The sequence below is a fragment of the Larimichthys crocea genome, chromosome XVII (assembly GCF_000972845.2).
Source record: "Larimichthys crocea isolate SSNF chromosome XVII, L_crocea_2.0, whole genome shotgun sequence".
Taxonomy (NCBI): domain Eukaryota; kingdom Metazoa; phylum Chordata; class Actinopteri; family Sciaenidae; genus Larimichthys; species Larimichthys crocea.
Window position 1 is genome coordinate 17,176,576 of NC_040027.1, and position 17,084 is coordinate 17,193,659.

Consider the following 17,084-nt stretch of genomic DNA (forward strand, 5'->3'; position numbering starts at 1 on the left):
GCTTCAAACTCTCTTCAACATAGTCCCCCTTTTTTTTGCAAACCCAGACGAAACACACCTGTCCAGTAAGACGCCCTCAGCGAGTTTCTTGCCTCTGTGCACTGACCTCACCTGAACGTCTCTGTCATCAGCAAACCTGCCTGCACAGCTGCTGTTCATTTGTTCAAGAGCTCCTCAGTTAATATCCGAGGTGGTGCTTTACTTTAAGATTTGAGGCAGTACCTGTTTTCTTTCCTTTCTGTGTGCCTTAACTCACAAGCGTCTGTGTTGTTTCCTCTCACCTTCTGCCAAAAACTGACAATAGACAGATGGCTGTTGTCTGTCATTGTCAAGCAGCTGAATTATATATGAAATCATTGTCTGTATATATTGTGCGCACGTCCAATAGCATTAGGCAAGAGGTCAGTTTTCTTTATTTTATAATTTTGGTTGCCAGGCGACATTTACTCATTTTCTATTATAAAAAAAAGACTTTACTGCCTGGAGCAATGTTCTATTCTGGAAATGCCTCAATATTGATACACAAGGGGGTGAATTGTTTCTTTTAAGATTGTTATACTGAGTGTTATCCACACCAGCTTCACAGTATACGTTGGAGCATCTCAGCTGTCAACAGACTGTAAAATCGTTTATGTAATGACTTTGTGAGGCCAAAGGGCTTAAAGAGACACTGCCAGTTTCTCTCAGCAAGTTTGTTGTGGCGTTAAAGTTCATGAATGTTTAACAGAGATCATATTGAGGTAAGAGGTTAACAGTCTTGGTTTACAAGAGACATTTTGTTACTCATACCATTATTGATGGCTCTGTTCTATTCAAGTCTCCCAGAAGGCCATGACAGAGTGACAGTGAGTCAGCATGCACAATACCAGGACCCTGAAACTGAAGCAGCTTAATGAAATTATTTATTTTATCTTTAATTAATTTTTAAAATCATATTTAAACCTGTGTGACATGCTGTGAAAAAGGCCTGCAAGCAAAGAGATCTTCAAAGGAAAAGTGAGTTTAAGCTTGATCTGTTAGTTGAGAGACAAGTTTAAATGCTCGACATATGTTTTTTGTGTTCCTGTGGAGGTAAAGTGTCTTGAATCCTCCACTAGTTACAACAGAAAAAGACTGACAGTGCTGACATGACAGTGAAAGACAGAACATGAATCAGAGAACATGGCTTCACACTGTTGTTGGCTGCTCTCGTGATGCTTGAAAACTGCAGCTCACACTCGCTTTGTGATACAAATTTTAGGTGACACATTTGCTACAAGAAATGAATTCATGTAGCCTGAAGCATTCAAATACTTACAAAGGGTATGTTTCTGGCTTCATAAAAGCCACAGTGCAGAAACACTCGCATTTCCATATAACATTTAAGAACACTGAAATAACACGTTTTATAACTCTAACCGCATAACATCTGCACCAGAATTAACGATGGAATGATAAAAGAGCAGGATTAAAATATGCAGTGCACGTCTGGGTAAAGGCCACATGCAGGGGAACGGCATTCAGTCAACAACTGGGAATATGTTGTTATTAAAATTTCATTAAAAAGACTAAAGGTAGAGGATGCCTTTGCTTTACAATAATTCCTAGAATATGTGGCAGCTGATTAGTTAGTGTCTTTAGTGTATTACATTTCACTTCTGTGCTTGTTCTTGAATGCCCTGCCTCGTCTACATTAAACATTACATTACATTAATCTCAAGCAACATGAAGCTTTGTACAGACATGATGACAGGCTTGATGCTGAAACAACGCATCAGAAATTGTTTTTCAGGTCTAACTTAACCATAAATGTGTTTTAATTGACTTTTCCTCTAGCGCCACCCTGAGGCTGAGGTTGTTTTAGGTGAATTGTCTAAACAACAACTTGGTGGTTCTAATACAGACGTGTCTCCCTCAAACATTTTTTTGGTCTCTATAGCTGATTTCCCCGTTTATGAATTGAATTGAATTTTGATATAACTCACCCGTTCAAATTATATTAAGGCTTAAAGTTTATGCAGAATTAACACTGTGGCCACTTTGATTGACAGGTGCGTGTCAATCAAAGCGTTCCACGCCTTTGCTGATATTTAGATTAGCCACGAGGCGCCAGAGCCAGGAACGCCAAAAATGGCGTGCAGAGCTACCACACTGAGCTTCAAATTGGCTCTTCAGAAACCTGTGGTGCGGATACAACTAACATGTTAAACTAAGATGTCAAAAAATGGTAAACATTACACCTGCTAAACATCAGCATGTTGGCATTTATCTCAAAGCAAGCTGGCTGTAGATTCTTACTTTGATTAACTGATATTATTTTATATTTTCTGAACGTAGCGCCACAAAATTAAAGATAATAATGTTGATGTCTTCTTAATTGCAGCTGGAGGATATGCATCATGTAATTGCTTACTTGGTAAGCAATCAACAGTTATAGTCATCCAGTCCTCATTAGCTTTCCAGGTGTCCACTCTCTGCAGCTGCAGTCAGTGTGGGTCGGTAAAGTACAGATGGCAGAGTGGGTGACCCGGAATTCATGTGCTCTCTGACCACAGCCCAATTACCAAACACTGCAGTGAGTTAGGGAGGGAGTTTAAGCTAAAAAAAAAAATCCAAGTGCAGGGTAGATAGCAACAGAGCCATATTTAGATAGTGGAGTGGGCTGAGAAGCTGCAGGGGCAGGGGGCGCAGTGAAAGGTTCTGCCACCTCTCTACCCCCCTTCCTCTCACCACTTCTTCCTGCACAAACCACTACATCATTTATTTGTGAGACTACCTTTACTGCAAGCTTTACACCCTCTACAGGCTCTTTTTGTTTAAACAGAAGCTATTAAGGCATGAAAGACAGCAAATTAAGCTAATGGGCCTTATGCAAACGCTGTTCTTGTCAGCTATTCAAAATAACAGATCGCGAGGCCCCGGCGTTTCAACTCAAGGACATTAGGATGGGATCAGACAGAGGGCACTGCTGAGGATCTTACACATTAAACACGCACACGCCTAATTAACGTATGCATGAAGTCTCTCTAATAAGCCAAAAAGTGTGTGTGTGTGTGTGTGTGTGTGTCTGTGTGTGTGAATGAGTGGAGATAGAGGAGATTTAAATGGTGGGCTGCAGCTGGGCACTAGCTTACATTTCATACGGTGTGAGATATTCAAGGACTAGATTGGTTAACTTCTTTATTTTTTGTTATTTTCAGAAAAAGTACGTTAGTACACTTTCAAATTTTCCAAAGTTTCCAGTTGTTTTTACTGAGGAGGTAAAAGCAGGTCACAGTTACACACTTTTATTTTTAAAACTTAAAAGCAGCCGGGCTGTGCAGTTTTTAACAAACGCTACTCAAGCAGGAGCAAATAGTGCATTTGTTGGGAACTATTTTCAGCTGTGGATTAATACACATTCGATGCTCTGGGAAGTATTCACAGCAGCAGGATTGTGTGCAGTATGTGGGATGGACTCAAAATAAACTACAGTGCTGTGCAACAGTGTGGCTCACTCGTAGTTTTTGGGATAATAATGGAGCACTATGGCACAGAGGAATAACTTACATGAGGCTTTGGATGCACAGAAAAGTCCTTGTCATCTTGCAACATCACGGAAAGAGGCAAAATCTGAAAAATTCACCATGATGTGCAGTAGCGCTCATAATTTATAGCTCTACACAAGGACGCTTAAATATGCATATGTGCGAGTTAGAAAAGGGCCTGGAAGAATCGACAGCAGCAGGGAAGAGAGTGAGACCGATAATCGTGCTGCAGGTGTAGGACACAGCTGACAAATGAGCAGGAAGCGTGTTTGAGAGTGTGTAGGTGTAGCCAAGCACTCTCCAGAAAAAGGCACACAGGCCGAAGCATAACATCCACAAAAGCTCTTCAAATGGCTGCACTCACACTCATTTGTACCATGCCCACTCATTGAGCTTTACATAAGCTCATACTCTGTGTGTGTGTGTGTGTGTGTGTGTGTGTGTGTGTGTGTGCGCGCATGTGCGTGCATGTGTGCGTTCACCAGAGAGAAAACACATTACTCATTTACACTGAGGGAAGCCATCGTCAGTGTCCATCAATCCGTGGTGGGAGACCCTGAAGCCCCATGGCAGTGCACGGCACAGGGAACACACACATACTGACACAGGCCATTACACACACACAGACACACACACACACACACACACACGCTTGCCTGATGAGAGGGAGATAGAGGTAGAGAAAGAGAGAAAAGTCTGAGTTGCTTGTTCCCTTTTAATGACCCTGTAACTTCCACCTTGCAGTCTGGTGATGGATCGTCATCACCGGCAAGGCCATGCCACCCACCACAGGCAAGGACACCCAATCGCTGGGCACATATTAGAAAGCTGGGGGTGTTGGCTGGAGTATGACCACCTGCACTGTGTATATATATATGTGAGTATGAGCAGTTAGGAAGAAAAATGAGTGTGTATTAACATGAATATATAGTATATGTGTAAGTATTTGATCACAAAGGGGCTCCTCTAGCAGTTAAAGCACTGAAGAGACAGGAGGAGTCAGAAGATGGATGAGGGGCATTGTGTGCAAACAGTCCACTTATTTAATGTGGTTTTGTCCTTGGGCCCTGCATAATAAAACCGCTGCGGTGAACTGATCAGATATGTTGGAAATTGCCATTACACCATGCAGACTGATATGAAATACTAGTTTAAGGGTGCCAAATGGGATTTTAATTATAATAATGGATTACAGTGAGATTCTTAAATTGCACTTCTGTCCTATGCAAAGCATGAACAGTGAAACCAAAGGACACAAAGGGGTGATTAAGAATGTGTCTTGCCATGTGCCATGAATCATTAATAAGAGAGAACTGTTTCAGGGCTTATAGACGAAAAGGCTTATACGAACAGGAGCTAAATAATTGAGGATGTTATGCTGCATGGTCATGTCCCACTGACATAGAGACTTTGACCTTAGCTGGAGATGCAATGCCCAAAGACATAGAGGGAAACACATGATACTCTCATACCTACATGACTGATGGGAGATAAAACACCACAGTCGCACAGTGATGCAGTTAGTGACTTTCCACTTGAGCTGCCATAACTCTCTGATGCATGAAGTTTGTGGAAAGTTTCAACCAGGCTCTAAAAAATAAACACAGCATGTGTCACAGTCTGCTCCTCTCTCACCTGCCTCTCAGTACTTTTCCATTCACTCTCCACTCACCTGCCAGCCACACCTCCCTCATCAGACCAACTCCCCTCACCTGCTTGACTCACCTGCTTCCCATCACCAATCAAGCCAGTATTTAAGCCCTCTCTGCCAGATTGTTCTACATGTTCACGCTGGACTCTCCAGCACTTTTCTCTCGTTGCCGACGCTGCCTGCCTTGGACTAACCTGTTTCGCTGTAATCCCGGAAACCGACCCTGCCTTCTGTCCCTGACCATGCGTTCAGCTTCTGGCCCCTCTGGATTCCGCCAGCTGGTGACGGCTCAGCTACCGGCGGGTCGTTCCTGGTTAGTCTGCTTCATCGCCTGTTTACCTGCTTGCCGCACTGGTTTCCCCAGCCACCTGCTTGCCGCACTGGTTTCCCCAGCCAGAGCCCCTGGACTTTCCCCAAGCCCAGAGAGACTATTTCAGCTGTTGTTTTGAACTGTGCTATTTCTCGACCACCAGCCAAATGAATAAAAGTGACTTTCATTTATTACCTTCGTCCAGTGTGCTGCATTTGGGTTCTTACTACACCATCACAGCATGCCTCTTTACTCAAGTGACCTCCATCTTTTGAGGCATAATTCCCATCAGCTTGTAATATTTAAAAGTAGAAAACAAACATGATTAAACAAGAGGCACGTGAGCTGCCAAATGTCTCTTGATACTCTGCATGATATTCTAAAAATAACACCAAAGCTAATGAGGTCATTAATCACACTAATGAATGTATATTAATTACAAGGGCAATATTAGTATGAAATTCCTATCTTTAAGTACTTAAAATGTTGTTTTTCCTCATTAACATGCTGTTTTTTATGCAGCAAGGTTTTCAAATGTAATCTGATCATCTGGTTTTCAGGGGGAACCCGAGGATGAATTATTCTTGTGTTCACAATCAAATAATTAGCCAACATGCGGGAAGAGTCTGCTGTGTATTTCTATTTTTATTCAAATAAAAGTATCATGGGACCACTGCTGGTGGCACTAATAACAATGAAAGCAAGGTGTTAGACCCACAGTGCAGTATCGACACTAAATGATCAATACATACCATCAGAAGATATCAGTTTCTCTAATAACAGTAACCACAATAGACCCATATTCAGTGCATCTTTGAGACGTGTTCCCATTTGGGGAAGTATAAGAGGTCAATAAATAAACATTCATATGGCACATAGTTGAAGTAAAAGTGGGAACATCCGTCTGTCAGTCCATTTTTTTGTAACCACTTAACTTTATATCAGGGTCAAATCCTAGCTGGCATTAGATCAGGAGTACACCCTGGACAAATCACCAGTTCTTCACAGGGCTGACACATTCACACCTACAGGCAGTTTAGAGTCACTGATTGACCTATTAACTGCATGTCTTTGGAGAACCAGGAGATAACCTACATAAGCATGGGAAGAACGTGCACAGCTCCACAGAGAAAGGCCCCAGGTCTCTTTACCATGATGTTTGAACTTCAGTTGGAAACTATGCAAATCTGCTCTGTTTTCATGATGGTTTATTCATAGAAATCATCCAATCTGAGCGATGTGAGACAGCACGTGGGGTTGTAATACATCGCCAACTCACTATCACAACAGGGTCTCGCCTGGTTTCTTTTCATCAGTTGGTACTCAGGCATTTTCACAGCTGAAGGTTAAAACTAATATTGGGGTTCCTACACAAACACTCCCACAGAGTCCGAACCAATCCAAGCGCAGTCAGTTTGAGTTAACATAAAGGGATCCGCGGCACAGAAGAACATTAAGTTTGATGCCACTCTTTGAGGGCCCACCGGCCGTCACTGTAATGCCGGGTGACACTTTTTCCCCCGGTCACATATACAAACACTCAATGACGCCAAGTCGAGGCTTATAGAGCCTTCAGAAGTGTTATCATATCGACACATGACCTAACACATTTTCATTAGCAACGTTCTGCAACATTAATTCATCACAGTGCTCCATCAATTTAGACCTATTACGTGGGTGGCTGACTTATTTATCCCGGACTTATTTATTTCAAGGTCTTGTGAGACTTCGGAGCTCAAAGTGAATAAACTAATCATGATAAGAAAATCTAATTGCAGTCACTAATGATTCACATTAAATATTTTATATGAGGTGAAGGTGAAGTAATGTTCAGGATTTAATTTTAACAAATTGTACCTGTTAGACAGGTAACTTAAAGAACTTTGCCAAGAGTTCAATAACAGTGAATATTACTCTACACTCTATAGACGGTTCGCTTACCTTAGCATAAAGACTGGTGGGAAACAGCTAGCCTGGCTCTGAAATACAGAGAAAGTTTCTGGTGAGTTCAGTCAGAGACTCAGCTGAACACAAGCACAGACACACAAACAACCAAATACAAGGCTGGATTGTGTGTTGCTAGCTAGTTTATAGCTAAGACCTGTGGCTATGACATGGGCTGATCCAGACCGAAGATTCACTTCGCTTTCTGTCTGAACACATTTACAGGGGTGTCAATCTCAACCACTGATGAGGTCATTTTAAAAAATAAAAACGAGAGAGTTGGTTGGGATGGTTTAAAAAAGAATTGGGATTGAAGGGCAATTTGTTGTGGACAATATGGAAATGGGCCAGTAGCCTATTGGCTCAAAATCATCTTTGACAAGATGCAATGTGTAATTATTGATTTTAGAGGTGCTCGTAGGAACATTTTTCCTGTTTCCAGTGCTAATCGCTCTACCAGTCCATTTTTAAACAGCTATTATTTCATAATTGGGTGTGTTACTTCTTTTAAACATAATTGTGGTGCAACACAAAAACATTTTTGACAACACTGAGTCATCTCGAACACGTGGCTTTGCTATTGTTAGCTTATAGACAGGACAATATGGTTGTCGCAATGGAACAACAGTACCGGTCAACCACCTTTCAGTCTGCTTGCCACTGGCAGCTAGCCTATTAAATGGCCAGCCACTCTTAAAGCCCCCATGATCAGAGCATGTCAGTCAACCAGCAGTCCCCGTCCCCAGGCAGCCTCTCAGGCTTGCACGACTTCAACAGGGATGAGAAGTGACAGACCACCAGGAAAAAGAGGACCTAATTGGGAGAATTGGTAGAACGGATGGATTGTTTGTGCTCAGTGAACAAATCAAAATGTTCATTTGTCCTTGTCCAAATCTTTTGGGGCTGCTTTTTTTTAAAAAAAGCAGGATGCTGCCCTGATTGTGTCTGACAATACTGATAAGTTGATACGATGACACAATAACGAGATTTGTGTCCTTTAAAGCACCCTGATCAAATACAAAGTGTAATGACTTGGAAACATCCATTACTCTGTGACTCTCATATCTTTTGCGTAAATGGCTGGTTGTCAACTCCGCAGCCTTGGTTGCTTCAGTGCACATGGCACCTGTTCAGCCTAAAACTGCATAATTCCCTCTTTTAATTCCATTATGCTGCAGAGATAGAAAACAATTTAACACAGAACACTTCTGTTGTCCCTCTTTACCAATTAGTTTAGACACTCCAGTTGTAAGTGTGCACAAATAATGACAATTCATTATCTGGCCTCAGTGCTAATGGCATTATAAGTAAATTCTGGGTAATTTTAGCACAGCTCTTCCATATGAAGTAAGAAGTAATAAATCAAGAAGCAAACTTTCAAATAAATTTACACCCAGAGAAGTGTTTTTCTATCTTAGCATGAATACAACTTCACATCAAAAGGTTAGTAATAATCATTTTCGCTACCTACAGTGTTAACAACTAACTCTAACTCCTAAACAAAGTGCTGAATATGAGTCTGACCCTAAATTTGAAACTAATTTGTCCCCTAAACGCACAACTTCAGCTGTTTATCTACATCAAAAAAGACAACTTAGCAGTCTTCAGTTAGATGGTGCGAGATACAAGAGCCAAGAGCCAGAAAGACAAAGTCATCAAGAGGTAGAGGTGAGTGTGATCAGTATCTCTGCTGGCATCCATTTCCTGTCTGGCTTAAATGTCTGCCGTGTCGCCAGCCATCACTTCGACTTGGGCTCTTTTCATGCCAACTGGCCTGACTCACGTCGCTCTTGCACTCCGTGCCACATCCAGAGAGGCAGAGACGAGACATATTAAGCCGGCATCACATATCGCACGCTTCATCAACAGTATCACACACACACACACAGATTTACGTGTTCCAATTCACATGTGAAACTGGATGAATGCACCGAGGTACAGAAAGAGACAGCATGCATACTCGCACAAACACACACTGTTCTCAGTGCAGATGAATGTGTGTGAGTTGTATATTAAAAGGTTAGTGTCTTGGGTACACTGACCTTTAGAAAAATCCTTTTGTCAACATCTCTGGATGGAGAGCAGCTAAAGATCATAGTATAACAGAGGAGGGGATAAAAATAGTCAAAACTATTACATATCAGATCTATTCTATATTCTGACACTTTCCTTGTCCTTTTTCAGCCCTTCAAGGTTGAAGCATCATAAGACTAAATCTTCTGGAGCCTGCTCTAATCCTTCTCGAAGCCTTCAGGCTCTGCATGTCCTTCTCATTGGCTTCATTAAAATGATCCCTGTCCTTTCTACTTTCCTTTCACTGCCTGCTCCCTTCTCATCAACTAGGCCAATTACAACCAGTTATCTGGAGTCAACGTGTATTTGAGAGGGGTCACACATGCACTGCGCCTTCCTCATCCTTCCAGAGGAAAGTGAGAGATGTTATCGAGGTGTAAGAGGCGATGTCACTCATGTAAGAGTCAAACTCAGGGACAGTAACAGGAGCGCTCATTGTGTAACTATATACAGTGAGTGCATTGCGCATCCATACAGATTAATTTCTCAACTTTTTGCATGATTGGCGGGGTTAGAGTTTCAGGCGGCAATCTAATACTGCCCTTAAGGTCCCTTGAGAAAGAAGTCTGACTAGTGGTGCGAGTCTGCAAGGGAGCAAGGAGAGCGGTGTGCAAATTGAATGTAATCCTCGGGCCTGGCCGGCAGTGCTGCTGGATTCACATCTATTCATAATTCATCACTCGACAGCAGTGAGGTGGAGAAAGTTCTGTCCATGTAATAAACCAGGAAAGACATCTTTGAAAGGCACTGACGGAATCGGGCAGATCAGCCTCTGTACTGCTGAAGGTCCCGGGTGAGAACAGCACTTGTTATAAGCAGGGAGACAGATGGAGCAGATAGCTGGAAGTCTCCGTATTTTACATCATTTTAGGTCCTGCAGTTGTCCATCCACAAAGCTCAAGAGGAAATTAACTGATTGAGCCGCTGTCAGTCAGACAGGAACTGTCAAAAGCCTAATTAGACAGCATCCAAGCATCGCTAGCAAAGACCTTTTTTTCTTTATAACTCACACTGGTTTTTCTACATTTGGAGGCATTTAAGCTTTTACCCGCATGACCACAAGGGAGTCAAACTGCTCCTCGAGCGAGTACATCCACCAAAACATGGGGAGAACTACTGAAGCTTAAACCTACAATAAATGATCTTTGTGGACACAAGCAGCACACTGAACGTTTATATATGATTCTTTTCAGGTGAGATGAAGCAAACAGTTGCCTTTTCACATCCAGCGGACACAGAGCAGAATTATAACTCATTTGGAGCTGCTATTTTTTTTGCTTTATATTTTGGTCATGACTAAAAAATCTGGTTCTTTAGCTGCCGAATGCTAATGCTTAATTCAAAACTATGTTCAACAACTACTTTGGTGCTGGTGCTAGTTAAAATAAAGTGCATTTTGGGGGATTTTCCCCTGAAAACAACACTATGTACAGTGAGAGTGAACCTAAACAGTAAATTTATATACCTGAAAATCAAAACAATGAGCTAAAAGAAGCTAAAAGGCTATAAAGCTTAGGGGAGCTGCAGTTTTGTCACTTTGAGTGGTGCCTTTCAAATGACATATTAGTCATTTGAGCTGTAGTTACTGTAAAAGTATTGATTATGGCTGCTTTACCACTCTCATCCTTGTGATCCCCTCAGGACAGTGTGACTGTTATTTCAATAATATCCAAGAAATGTCCCTTTGGCTGTAGCTGCATCCGTGACAAATTCAAACAAACAAATCGATCCAGTCATCATATTTCAAATCCATTTTGAGGCGTGAACATAACTGAAGCTGAAAATGGAAGTCACTCATGGGACGCAGGATGCCTTCAGCATGCTGATTCTGACAGTTTTGGATGACGGCTACAGTCATTCAATGACAGACAGACAGACAGCTGGCAGACCGTACTCACTAAGCTCAACTCAACTGAAATAGACAACATGCGTGACTCCTGAAAGTGAAAAAGTTCATGAAAGAAGACAAAACTTCACACAGCGAACGGGGGCGTCTGCAGAGGCTTTTAACCTTCAAAGCACAAGTTCACTGAAATGTCTATGCTGTAACACGCACAGCTTGTCTAGTGACAACACATACTGTACACGGTGGAGGTGACTTTGGTTGTCAGGGGTGTTGGTTGGCCCAGCAACAGAGTGGCCACCCATAGCTATGACACCAGAGTGACCTGAAGGTGAGGAGGAAACAGTGAAAGTGAAGAAGCAGAGGATGCAAAAAGATGGCACCCAAGGATGATGAGACAAGGTGAGATGAAGTAGAACAAATGGAAGCGGTGAGCAGATGGCATTTAGCGAAATACATATAGGACTGAGAGGATTTATACTTGTATGGTATATTTATACTTGTTAGAGCTCACTGCAACACGTGCCTCGTCAGCTCCTTGCGGACATGCTAATTACATTTTGCATCACTTAATCATGAGGCTGAAGTAGCATAATCTGAAATGCGGCATTAAAGGCCATCACGAGCACACATTTGAAATTTGAAGCTGGCTTTTTCTGTCCCTCCCCACTGTAACGTGATGCCGGCAGACATTTCTGAACTCTCGTTCGCCGCCTCTCAACTTCATCTGTCTTCACTGACTCTGAATGAGCACGAGCCGATCGTCTTCAATTGAGAGTGAGAAATCCTGGTGCTGTGTTGTTATTATGTATCATGTCATTTCATGTAGACAGTCTCATTAAATCCCCTCAGCATCTGAGAAGGTTTGAACCGTCCCTATCTCAGCTGCTCAAAACATCAAACATCTGCTTTCAAACAGTTGAGTTCACAATCTCAATTTTCAGTTTCCATCCAATTTGGGTGATTTTAGTTTTGCGGTGCGTGGTGGAAGATCATCTGGTTATGCTAATTTAAATGGCAAAAAAAAGCCAAAACAGAGAGGTTGTTTTGAATATTTTTCATCTCTCAGTTCTCAGAATTAAATTTCAAGAACACTGGCTGAAATATTTAGCTGCAACAAAGACAAATATGAAAACCACTGACAGTATAAAGAATGGACGGCATGTGTGTGACATCACCCACAGGTTTCTGAAGCCGGTTTGAAGCTCAAAATCTGTAGCTAAGGCTGCCACCATGTTTTGTTTTTTGTTTTGCTGTGAAGGGCATTTTAACGTGGGGGCTTATGGAGATTTACTTGTTCTGCAGCCAGCCTCAAGTGGACAATTGAGGAAGTGCAGTTTTTGGCACTTCTGCATTGGCTTTACTCAAAATCTGGACTACCACATGAAGACACATCTCTCCTGTCTTTTACTGTTTTTTCTAAGTTAAAAAAAAGAAAAGAAAAAAGAATCATGTCCTTGACACAAAGCTGTCTTAGTTGGGGCACATTTGTGATCTGCACCAAGATGAAAACAGCAATATCCAAGTGTCCCTGACCAAAAACTATCCCTGTCTGACACACATGCAGCCAGCTCAGTGGCTGCCCCAGGATTACAGCATAATGACTTGTTGATGACATGTACTGGGCCATCAAGCTCTGTCTATGTTATGGTCTGTTGTCCATATTTCAGCTGAGCCTGTTTGTATGGCCTACTTCACAGTCCCACCCTCTAATCCTGTGCCGTTGGGAACTGCCACACTGCCCGGTCCACTTCCCATCTCTCCTCCACTCGCCTTTAATCTCGCTGCAGCCAAGACAGTGAGCGAGCTCTGAACTGGGGACGGATGACTGTGGAAAACAGCCTCGGCTAAAATGTGACCACGTTTGTGAGAAACAAACCAGTGGGGCAAACGGAAACAGTGAAGTGGAATCATTTTATTCTGTGGAGTAACTTCACATCATCAAATCAGCAGTAAATAATCTAAATTTTAAGTGTGTGCATCCTCACGTGCGTGTTTTCCTTCCCGCTGTGCTCCGCCTAATAATGTGAGAATAGCGAGGTCTGGGATTCTGGTGTAATTATCCAACAGTGTTAATTACAGGAAGAATTCAGAGGCAATTATAGGATCTCAAGCAACACTGGCACTGATTCTGCTCTCACGGCACACAGCCACAGAAAGAGTCTCACGGCACATCAGCAGCAGTTAATTGTTGATTAATCCTAAAACATCAGCATCACATACAGTGCTCTGCATTCACAGCAAGGACTGGAAATACTCAATTGTTTGTTCAATCAAAAACGTATTTTCTCTCCTGTACTTTCCTTTTTGTGCCGCTCGAATAATGAGGGGATGTTGGTCTGGAAAGCAAAACGTCTTTATATCTATGAGCTGAAGTAGAAAAATCCTGTATCTGTGCCATGTCTTCTGAGAGATTAGCTAATGCAACAATGAGCTCCTTGTTAAATGAAGTCGAGTGTTTGAAAAAGAGGAAGAGGTGGCAGAGAAGAGCAGCATGCATGAAGGTGCTGACTGCGTAAAAGCAAAATGCCAGGAATGCCATCAAACGCTGATTAAACACAAGGAAGCACAGGACTATGCAAAATATATATACTATTTATAAACAGACGCAAAAGTAGAATGACAGATGAGAACAGAAAACAGAGATGTGAGATGGCTTAGGGAAGGTGATGAGGGATTACACGTTTTGACAGAGCCACGGAGGGAAGAGAGCCTTAGAAATGGATTTGTCTAAAGTGAGGAACTTCAGAGGAACGTAGACTGGAACGGTGTGTGTGTGTGTGTGTGTGTGTGTGTGTCCTTGGATGGGTGGCTGACAGCTACACTCTCTTATCTTTCAGGTGTAAATCTCAACTCGAGATAGAGATGCCATCAACCATGTGCTGCTGTTGCTGTCCATGCAGCAATCCGGACTAATATGAGCATCATATAAGGCATGTACAAATTGACAGTAAAAATATGCTTAAATAAATTCAGCTAAATTAAAAAACTGACACACATACATGCCCTCCGCTGAGGCTTTGCAGGGAGTTAAAAGTGAAGCTTGGCAAATGACACAGGTTGTCAGCTCCTGTGATGAAGGCTTTAGTGAGAGAAAACAGAAGGAAGGAGGAGCAAGAGCAGATTGAGGATGAAGAGAGGGAGGAGATTGTGACTCAGCTGCTCTCCCTAAAGGCCCCCGGGAGGAAGAGAGGGATGAAGAGGGACTAAAGGAGACGGGTGCTCATGCTCCCTCGTCTCTTCTCAAAGTCATCTTAAATTTGAAGTCTCTGAAATAAAAGAAAAACCAAGATAGGAACCTCAAATAACTCCTCAGAGGGAAGCAAACCACAAATATCCACAAAACCAGAGGAGGGGATGAGTAATCAGTGTCCTTAAAGGGGATCGCAATGCCATGCCATCTCACCAAGCAAGTCATCATAGCCTGGTTATCTGGCATGCAAAGGGGCTTCTCTAACGTCTCTAGGTACAGCTATGGGCGCCGAGTAATTGGGCCCTGCCTGCGCATTAAACATAGATCTGTTCTGACATCACACAGGAAGACTGGATGTACTGGGATGAAACAGCATGCTGGATAACACACACTGCACCGCACCAAAAAAAAAAAAAAAAAAAGCCTCGTCCATGCAAACAGACACAACCGCAGCTACATCCTGACTTACAAATTATTCACAGGCTCTTTTGAAACTGTTTACCCTGACACGCAGGCGCTGCCTTCCCCACACCGAGACAGCTGAGAGATCCATTGAAAGCGGCTCTCATGGGACATTTCAACGTGAGACAAAAGTGAGAGGCAGCGGGAGGGTAAGAGAGGAAAATTCATTAAAAGAAAGCTATGGGTGTTCACTATATGGGACAGAGGGAAAAGGAAAGCGGTCTTTGAAAGAGATGAGGTGGATTTTGACAGTGTGCCGTCATACAGGCCGACTGTCACTGCAGGCGGGCCGATCCTCGATTCTGTAATCAATGTTTCTCTAAGAAGAAAAATAAAAAAAGATGAATAATTCATCCCAAAGCAATGACAGACTTGTGAAGATGAGTGGAGCGGCAAACCCGATGCAATGCATGTCTCGCTGCTGGCTCCCATGATAAATTCATAGCATTCCCCTGATGTCCAGAAGCAGCTTGTCCTCGTCACCTCAAAGAGCTGCAAACAGCACAGATCAGACGGTACACCTGCCAAACTGCGGGACCGTGACAGGAGCGCATTAAATAGACACAGGCGTATTTATGTACAGATGCATGTGTTGAGATATTCATAGACACTTAGATCCACAGATTGTGATCTATACTGACAAACATAACATAATACTTGTCAGACGCAGCATGCAGCCCGCCTCCACATATAAAAATGGGCCGAGCACACAGAGCGTTTCAGCTATTTTGCGAGTATAGGCTCTATAATGCCCCAAAACAACGGAAGAGAAACTCGCCACAGCTGTGAGTCAGTTCAAAGCAGAAATCCTCGGCAGACTACTTCTGATCAAACACTTCTGACAGGCAAACCAAATCCGTATGTTCCCGAAGAGAGAAAGAGAGGAAGACGAGAGGAAGAAGGCGAGGGAGGAAGAAGAAATACAGTCTGTTGAACACAATCTCATCAAACCCATCTGTCATGGTTAGATATGGACACATACAGCTGCAGATTTATTGGTTCAAATGATGCAGAAATAAAGCGAGGGAGAATTTTTTCTTCCAGGCTTTGATATCCTTTTTTTTTTAAAAAAACAACAGGCTGCGACCTCTCTGGGGCTGCTCACGCTACATGCACAAACACACAAAAAAAATGCCTAATGATTTTTACTAGTCCTGCAAAATAAAACCCCAAAATTAGCTTGTACCATTCAAACACTCAGCACCTGTTCAAATTGGACTGGTAATGAGGCGCGCTCTGTAATTAAAACCATTACCGGCATCATCTTTCATTTAAATCAGCATCCAAAAGCTGCCAAGTTCAATATTTTCACATATTCTCCAAAGTGAAATATCCAGAGTGAAAACACTTCTGTTTCTCATCAAACTAAAAAGGTCACTTGAAAATAGCAACCCAGCTCAAATTATCATCTCCATAACGAAGTTGTGCGTTACACTTTTTGTCAGCGGGCAGATGGTCTTAACACCTTCAAGCTACCGGCTCAAAAGCACTAATGAACACGGTACGTACAACAGGACACGTCTGACCTCAGTGCAACCTCCACATTATTACGACTTATATTAAGAAGGAATAAAATATGATCCCTCTGGTGATCAAATTCTCTAATAATGATGCAGATTATCTCTTGTGTGCTTTTAACAAGTAGAGGTTAGCTGGCAGTAGTTAGGTAGTTAAATGTCAGCCTGTCAGCTGGAGTTGCAGAGAAGAGAGAATTTGTTCCTCCAAAGAAAACACACTTGTGTGCAACATTAGACATGTGTGAGCAATACAAGAAATAGTTCAGCACACTCTGTACAACTGCAAATTGTCATTTTTACACTTCTGTTTTTGTACTTGGTAAACAAATAAGATGAGAGGTGCTGCTAGGCAGATTTTCTTACTTTTGGACAGAGCCAGGCTAGCTGTTTCCCCCTGTTACCAGTCTTTGTGCTAAGCTAAGCTAACGAGCTGCAGGCTGTATCCAGATGTTGACCATATGAACATGAGAGTGGTGATTGATCTTCTCTTCTAACTCGCCTCCAGCTAACATATAAGTGTGTATTCTGAAATGGTGAACTATTCCTTTAGGTCATTGACTTGAAATGACACAAGGACAGGGTTTA

At 42.4% G+C, this 17,084-nt stretch overlaps 1 protein-coding gene across 2 annotated transcripts in view; it reads right to left on the minus strand.

Annotated features, from left to right (window-relative positions):
• lingo3a (leucine rich repeat and Ig domain containing 3a) overlaps positions 1-17,084 on the minus strand; it is a 34,003-nt gene that overhangs the window by 9,144 nt on the left and 7,775 nt on the right. The window contains exon 2 of one of the 2 annotated variants that reach the window (XM_019270238.2): positions 7,409-7,446. The exons of the other annotated variant lie outside the window; for it this stretch is intronic. The gene's annotated coding sequence lies outside the window, so the exon portion shown is untranslated. The remainder of the gene's footprint in view (positions 1-7,408; positions 7,447-17,084) is intronic. 2 annotated transcript variants of the gene reach the window in all.